Here is a 7505-nt window from a genome sequence, read left to right on the forward strand (position 1 = left end):
GCTTGCCGCTTGCCCCTCCTGTTCCTCGTTAAAACAGGCAAAGAACGCGGCACAAAAGCCACCAAAGACAGCAAAAAGAAACAATCTCTCCACGTCTCCCCTCTCAACTTGCCTACGGAGTACTCAATTGAAGACATCTAAACATTATTACTACAACTCCCTGTGCGGTGCTAATAAAACGGTTAAAGCCAAATTAACAAAGGTCCTCATGCCGTTTTTCAAGTTTCTGCCAGGCCGTCCTTCAAGTTCTGCAGCACGGTCCCTGCGGCGTGAGGCCCTATTCTCTATTTGGAACGGGGGAACATATATATTCAGATACCTATACCAGTACTGAACTGCCATCTCCGATCGTCGAGTCTCTACCACTCTTACAACTTTGGCCATGGATGGTTCGCAGCTAGGACTAGGAGTATCTGGTTTCCCGATACGGCAAGCTCCTCCCCTCACGTCTGCACTTGGGAGAGAGCTCGATGGACGGGGTTCTCCTACTCCGACGTGTTCTCCAATCTCCACAATCTGGTCGGCGGACCATATAAGCTCCGATCCGAAGGTAATTGGAGCCCGGAACAGGCCGGCACCTCATGTACGGTACGCGATGAGCTAGGGAGACCATGAACACCCTTTTGGCCTTATCCCGTCCTTGTGCATTCCCTCTGCGCGCGAATATGGCGGAACAGTCGTGACTGCTCTGCTAGCCGCCTGTGTTTCCCTAGAGCTTGCAGCGTGAAACTCGTGCGTCTTCAAGGTGATCACCTGTTCTAGTCCAACTGTTCTCTCTCTTTTGAGCTCGATGTAACCGTGCCGGGCGGAAGCAAGCCTAACCTCTGACTTGGCCCTGTTTAGAGTCCGAAACTTGGTTGAAACTGGCTGAAAAATATTATTCTGGCTGAATTGTTGTGAGAGGAAAATACTGTTCCGGCTAAAAAAAGAAGCCGAACAAACCGAATATGGGGTGAGCCGAACAGGACGTCGCCCCCTCTCCAGATGCCCGCGCCACTGCACCACGTCCCGCGTCTCTTGCATGCTGCCTGCCCACGTCTCTCTTGCTGCGCTCGCCCACAAGCACGTGGGGCCCACCTATGCCAGTGGGGACCGCGTCCGCCTTACCACGTCTAACATCGTGGCGAGACAACAGAAAGGTGAGGAGAGAGATGTAACACTTGATTTAGTTTTGAAATATTCAGATGCAACAATTGCAACATACGTCTGAAAACAAATAAAACATTTGAAACATGCGTCTGAAACACTTGCAAAAACACCTGAAAAACACTTAAAATCATTGTAAACATACGCAACATCCCGATAAAACACTTGCATCATATGTATGAAATCATATGCAATATCCAGACAAACACACTTGCAACACATGTCGGAAAAAAACAGATGAAACATTGAGAACATGAGCTTACAACATACGTCTACAACCATTGCAACATGTGCAATATCTCGATCTACTTTTGCAACATCTGTATAAAACACTTGCAACATACCTTTAAAACATTTAAAACACTTGAAACAGACGCTTGCAACATGCAGTTTCAACGCAAACATCTCCTTATTGCTTTGGAGAATAGAGGCTCGTCGGTATGTGAAGTTCGCCAGAGACAGCGGCTCACAGCGATGACCGCACGACAGGGCAGGGAGGCAGCGGCCTCGCGCTGCACCTGGCAGGGCTGATAGACCTAAATAAAATCTATAACTAAGTCATACATGATCCAATGAGTATGAAATTTTTACTACAGTTTAAGTATACAATAATTAGTCCACCATAAAAAATTCACCACAATTGGACCATAGAAACTGCAGCTATAAATTATTCCATTTAATTATAGAAAAGCATATATCTAAAGCTACAACAAAAACTTTGTACTAAAGCATACCATATTATATGTTTACTGTGTAGATCTACTCATGTAGAGTCCAAAAAATAGATTTTCTATTTTATGATTTTTGTGTGATTTACTATTATTTTTTAAAGATTCAGATAAAAAAGAAAAAGATAAAACCGCCTTTAAAACCGCTTATAATTGGGTTAGGGATGTAAGATAAACGATTTTAAAAGTTGAAGGTGGTGTTTTGCTCGATTTTAGAGTTTAGGAAGGAAAAATGAATTTTTACCAAAGTTAGAGAGGTAAGGTGGACTTCTTCCGTGTTCAAATCATCCGCTCTCGGCGTTCCTCTAGCGGAACTGAGGCCCATCCCCCGCTCTGCTAGTTTCTCGTGGGCTAACGCGCAGATCGGCCCTGCGCGGTCCAGCTCTGCCCACGACAGCATTTTCGCGTCCGATCGGGGGTACATTAGTAGGAAGGCCCAGGCAGACGGTGCACTGTGCCTGAAAGCGAATAGCCCACTGTTGTTCGACGGCACTCGGCACGGGCTTGGTCGTCGTCATCATCATCATCCGTCACAGTGTTGTCAGTCCTTCACAGCAATGACTCCTCACGAATTGTGATGATGAATCGAATCCGCCGCCCATGCCGTGCCCGAAAACGGCCTCGATTTATTTAGGGGTGTTTCCTTCTTCTTTAGTCGCTTCTAAAATTTATGTCACATCAAATATTTACATACTAATAAGGAGCATTAAATATAGATTAATTATAAAACCAATTACATAGATGAAGGCTAATTTGCGAGACGATTTTTTAAGCCTAATTAATCTATCATTAGCACTGGTTTACTAGACTAATTAGGCTTAAAAGATTCGTCTCGTAAATTAGTCGTAAGTTGTGCAATTAGTTTTGTAATTAGTCTATATTAATACTTCATGCATATGTCCAAACATTCGATGTGGCAGGAATTTTAGGAGCGCCTAAAGAATCAAACATAGCCTTACTTGTACCATCTTACGGCGCGGCCTAATCAATGGAAGCGCTCTACTGATATTAATTTGGCCTTACAGATGTTGATGATTTTTTTCTATAAATTTGGTGAAACTTAAAATAGTTTCACTTAGGACAACCCTAGAAGTGATATATTTTAGGAGGGGAGTAGTTCTATGATGGCCAAATGATTTTGATTTTTGCAATATTTTTTGTGATTTTTTCTAGCATGTCTCTTAAGGATTAATGTGGAGGCTTTGTTGGGGGTTTCTAGTTAGAATATCTAGGATTTTTATCATTTTTTACCATGATATACATTTAGATGAAACCTAAGTTTAAGTTATATAAGCTTTTGCTGCATTTCTTAGATAAAGGAAAAGTTCTGGCTCCAGACCTTTTCAAAGAAGAGGCATTATTCCACAAAAAAACTACTTGCTCAACATAACAACATTATTGACCAATACAAAAATTAAAAGGCCATCCATGAAAAGCAAAGAACCACATTGCTGTGATTTCTAGAAGTTGGCATGCCGAAATTAACTAATCCTTACAGTCATCAGTTCACTGCAATAGAATTTAGAACCGAAGCCAGTGCCCCCCTGAAAAGTACTTGGAAGAAAGTTTTCATCTGGGCCATTAGTGAACACAAAATCATTCCTACTAAGCCAAATAGATTAGCAAACTGCTACAACTCTTGTCACTAACAAAGATTTAAGAATCTAATCCCCTTGCATAGACCAAGAATTAAACCGATGAACTATACTCTATGGAAGTTGGATGCCTAATACAAATTGCATAGCATATCACAAGACTTTGGTATCATGACACTCGAAGAAAAGGTGCTGGATTGTTTCCAACTTACTACAAAAGTGGCACAATTTACTACCATTTCAATTTCTTCTAGCTAAATTATCTTTTATAAGGATGATGTCTTTTTGATAGTAGCACATAAAAAATATTTTGAGAGGTATTTTCAAATGCCAATTTTGCTATGTAACCTTAACTCTTTTATTGATAAGATACAATACATAGACTTGACTATGAAAACCCATGCTCCACATGAAAGGATCCAAACCAGCATTTAGCTTATAAAAGCCACTTTGGAAACAATGTTGTACCAATAAGTTAGCTTTTTGCCCACTAAAGATCTCCTAAAGAAGACATTCAGGGGATTCAAACTAAGAACTTCTACTGCCGTTGCATGTTTTCGACAAAAAATATTAAACAACGAAGGATATCAGAGTTTTAAAGCTTGGGCACCTAACCGCTTGTCATCCAAAAACCTAATCTAGTGTCCACTCCATAAATTGAAACTCCCAAGGTTTAGGAATTGATCTTTCACACCCATGAGGCTCAACCAAAAAATGTGAGCCCCTCGCTTTCTTACTAACTTGGCTTAAAGTATTAGTTCATAGATATTTGATGTTGGGTGAAAGTGAATCACACAAGCATCAAAGGGCAAAGTGATCTCAATTGAGTATTCATCTCATGTTCATGAACAGTACATGTCAGGGGGTATTTATAGAGGCCACAACCTTCGTTAATCCTACTACAATGTCTAAATACCCCTGATACCATTGCATACAACCCCTTTTGCATTTAATGGCAAACTGGCCATTACATATTTGATACAATATCTTAACATGTTCTAAGTGATCTCTAGAAGGACCTTCTATGATGAGTCTTCGTAGCTTGGAGGCAAGTTGATTCGCCTTCGCTTGCTTTTGTCTTCACTTGACAGCGAAGTGGTCTAGTTGTCTTCATCCATCGCTCCTTGTCTTCGTTCTTATGCGAAGTAACTTGGCTGGCTTTGCATCCTTTCTTTATCCCAATACAATTGCCTCTTCGGTTTCGAGCACTTAACAAAGAAATCGTTAGTCTGAGAATCATCAGGGACTGTGTTTGTCTGAAATCAAATCCCCAACAACAACCCCTCAAGTGCGAAGGCCTGCTCTGAAGGTTTGAATCCCATTAAATTTTGATTTTGAATGAAGGTAAAATGCTATCCCTAAGCTTCATAATTGGCCGTTAGAAGTAGGAAGACTAGGGGTTTCTATTTTTGAGGCAGTTTTGAATTGTAACGGTCGAGTTTGACCAAAGAAGGGTATATATTGAAGTTGAGCAGCCGCTTTTGACCGAAGCCACCTATATATACTATGCTTGTGGTCTTACTTTTTACCACTTTGGTGAAAACCAGAGGCATTGATTTGTTTTTGTCAAACTAAGCCTTCATTGGGAGCTTTTTCGGTGAAGTCATTGCGAGGTTGGTGGTTGTTTCTAAGATTGTGAAGGTAATCTTTGAACTTAGTTTTCTTTTGTTTGCTTTGTTAAGGTTTGCTTGATTTTTATTTCATGTTAGATGTCTAGTAGCGAAGAAGTTCCTCCGATGTCTTTGCTAGTTCTAATGATGGTTCGGAGGATGTTGAAGTCTCTAAGTTAGAGCTTGCTGATGATGAGATGAAGTCTCAAAAATTTGGGAAATCATTGATGATAGAAGAAGCTCTTGGTCCTTTTATTCAGATGAAAACTTTGTTGAGATCAAGTTTGCTTGCTAGGGAAGGAGATAGTTCCTAAGCCCGAGCCTGATGAAGCTGTCATTTTGAAGGACTACTTTACCGTTGGGCTTCAGTTTCCAGTTGAAGACTTAGTTAAAGATATATTGGATGCATACAATATTGAGCTTCATCATTTGATGCCTAATGGGCTATGAGAGATTGCTCTTTTTGTTTGGCCTATCAGATCCTAAGAGTTGATGCCTAATATCTCCTTGAATGAGATGTATTGTTAGTTCACGAATCACATTGTTGAAGGTGTTATGGTTATCAATTACTTTAGTTGTTGTAGTTTTAAACCTTGCCGCAAGGCGAAGCAAATTGTTCCTACCACAAAGAAAAAGTGGCATGATGCACTAAAAGGTTATTGCAACCTAGAATAACCATGGCAATAGTTACAAGCAAAAGCAATCAAATCCAATATAGTTGCAATAACACCAAGTAATTGCAATGAAAAACAATACTAATGCAACTCCAAAGTGCCATGGCAATAATGCCAAATATTACAACACAATTCTAAAATGCTTGTAGTAGCACATGCCTATTGCAATGACAAACCACACATATTGCAACACATTTAGTCTGTTGCATTACAGGCACATATTGCAACCATTTTATGAAAAGGTTGCCATACGACCCTCCTATTGCTACCAAATTAATGGTGTTGCAATGGTGTGGCGTGGCATTAGAGGGAAAACCTTGTAGTGATGGTTTGTTAAAGTATTGGTTTTACCATAAGGTTCACTTGGTTGAGGAGAAGAATCGAAGTGGTGAGATGGTTAAGAGGTATCCTTTGGCGGCAAAGATGGGCAAGAGTGCCTTTGAGTGCAAGCCAACTTTCGAAGATACTGGAGTATCCAAGATTGTTGAGAAAGCATATAAACTTGGGGCTTCACTCTAGTGTGGAAGGGATCTTGTTGAGGAGTATGTGGCTCCTAGAATTTGGCCCCTTCGCCGTGGTTGGGCACCTCTTCACTATCATGTGAAGAAGATCAAATCTAAGCAGTACAAATATCTTGATTTTGAGGTTGTTTGGCCTTGTCAATTTAAGTCCGACGAAGAGTATGGAACAGCGATGGAACCGAAGGCCTGTGAAATTGTTGGAAAATTTATTACTAAGGAGAAAAATCTTATTATTGAGATTCTTGGTATTGATTATAGTCAATTCAACCTTGTCTTTGATATTGGAAAAACATTTATGGCGAGAGAAAACCACCTTCGTCTCGTGGTGCTAAGGTTCCTGACATTTCTAGGGTCACCACTAAGAAGAGGGCTAGCACTAGCTAGACTTCAAAGAGAATGAGTGCAACAATGCCATGAATCTAACACCCCCAGAGAGGAATGATGGATGTAGTTTGATGGTTTACATTTCAATTACATATGAATTTGACAAAAATTGCAATTTACTTCAGAAATTAGGGCAACAATGCATGATTCCACGCCCTCAAAAGGAACCTAGCATCTAGTATAGCAATTAGTGCAAGAATGTCACAAATCTAATCACTAAACAAGGAATATTGCAAAAAAATTGAAATACTATTGAAGCTTATACAAATACATTGTCACTAGTTCTTACTAGAGATAGCGATGGCGGTCGCTATATGTGAATGATTGCGAGGGCAGTAGCTTTGGCATTAGAAAAAGCTGACAGTCAGAGATGCGGACTGCGATGGCATTGAAGAGGCACCAGTGGCGCGGGAGCAGCCTCCAACCATCCTGGCAGGAGGTGCAGAGGCCACCGGAGGCGCTCAGGCGGGCCTCACGTGGACTTTTGCACGATGCTGGTCGGGTGTGCGGGAGGAGGCGGCGGAGGATTTTCATATAAAGTTTTAGTACAAAAGCGGTAGCATTAAATTTGTATTTTGAAATACTTTCTAATGATCAAACTTTTGTTAACATAAATTATATGTGATAAGAGAAATTAATCATAATCTTTGATCTTGAAGACCTCACCAAGTCCAATCACGTCTTCTATTTTGATACTAAGGGAGTATGTGTTAGAGACCTTCAACTTGCATGTCGATATCTGCTATGGTCAACGCATTGATTTCATTCATGCTAATGTAAGTTTGACTAGAATACAATAAAGTAGCAATGCTTAGAATACATGCATCTAAGTGTTTTTGTCATCTTT

This window comes from Miscanthus floridulus, chromosome 8 (assembly GCF_019320115.1).
Source record: "Miscanthus floridulus cultivar M001 chromosome 8, ASM1932011v1, whole genome shotgun sequence".
Lineage (NCBI taxonomy): Eukaryota > Viridiplantae > Streptophyta > Magnoliopsida > Poales > Poaceae > Miscanthus > Miscanthus floridulus.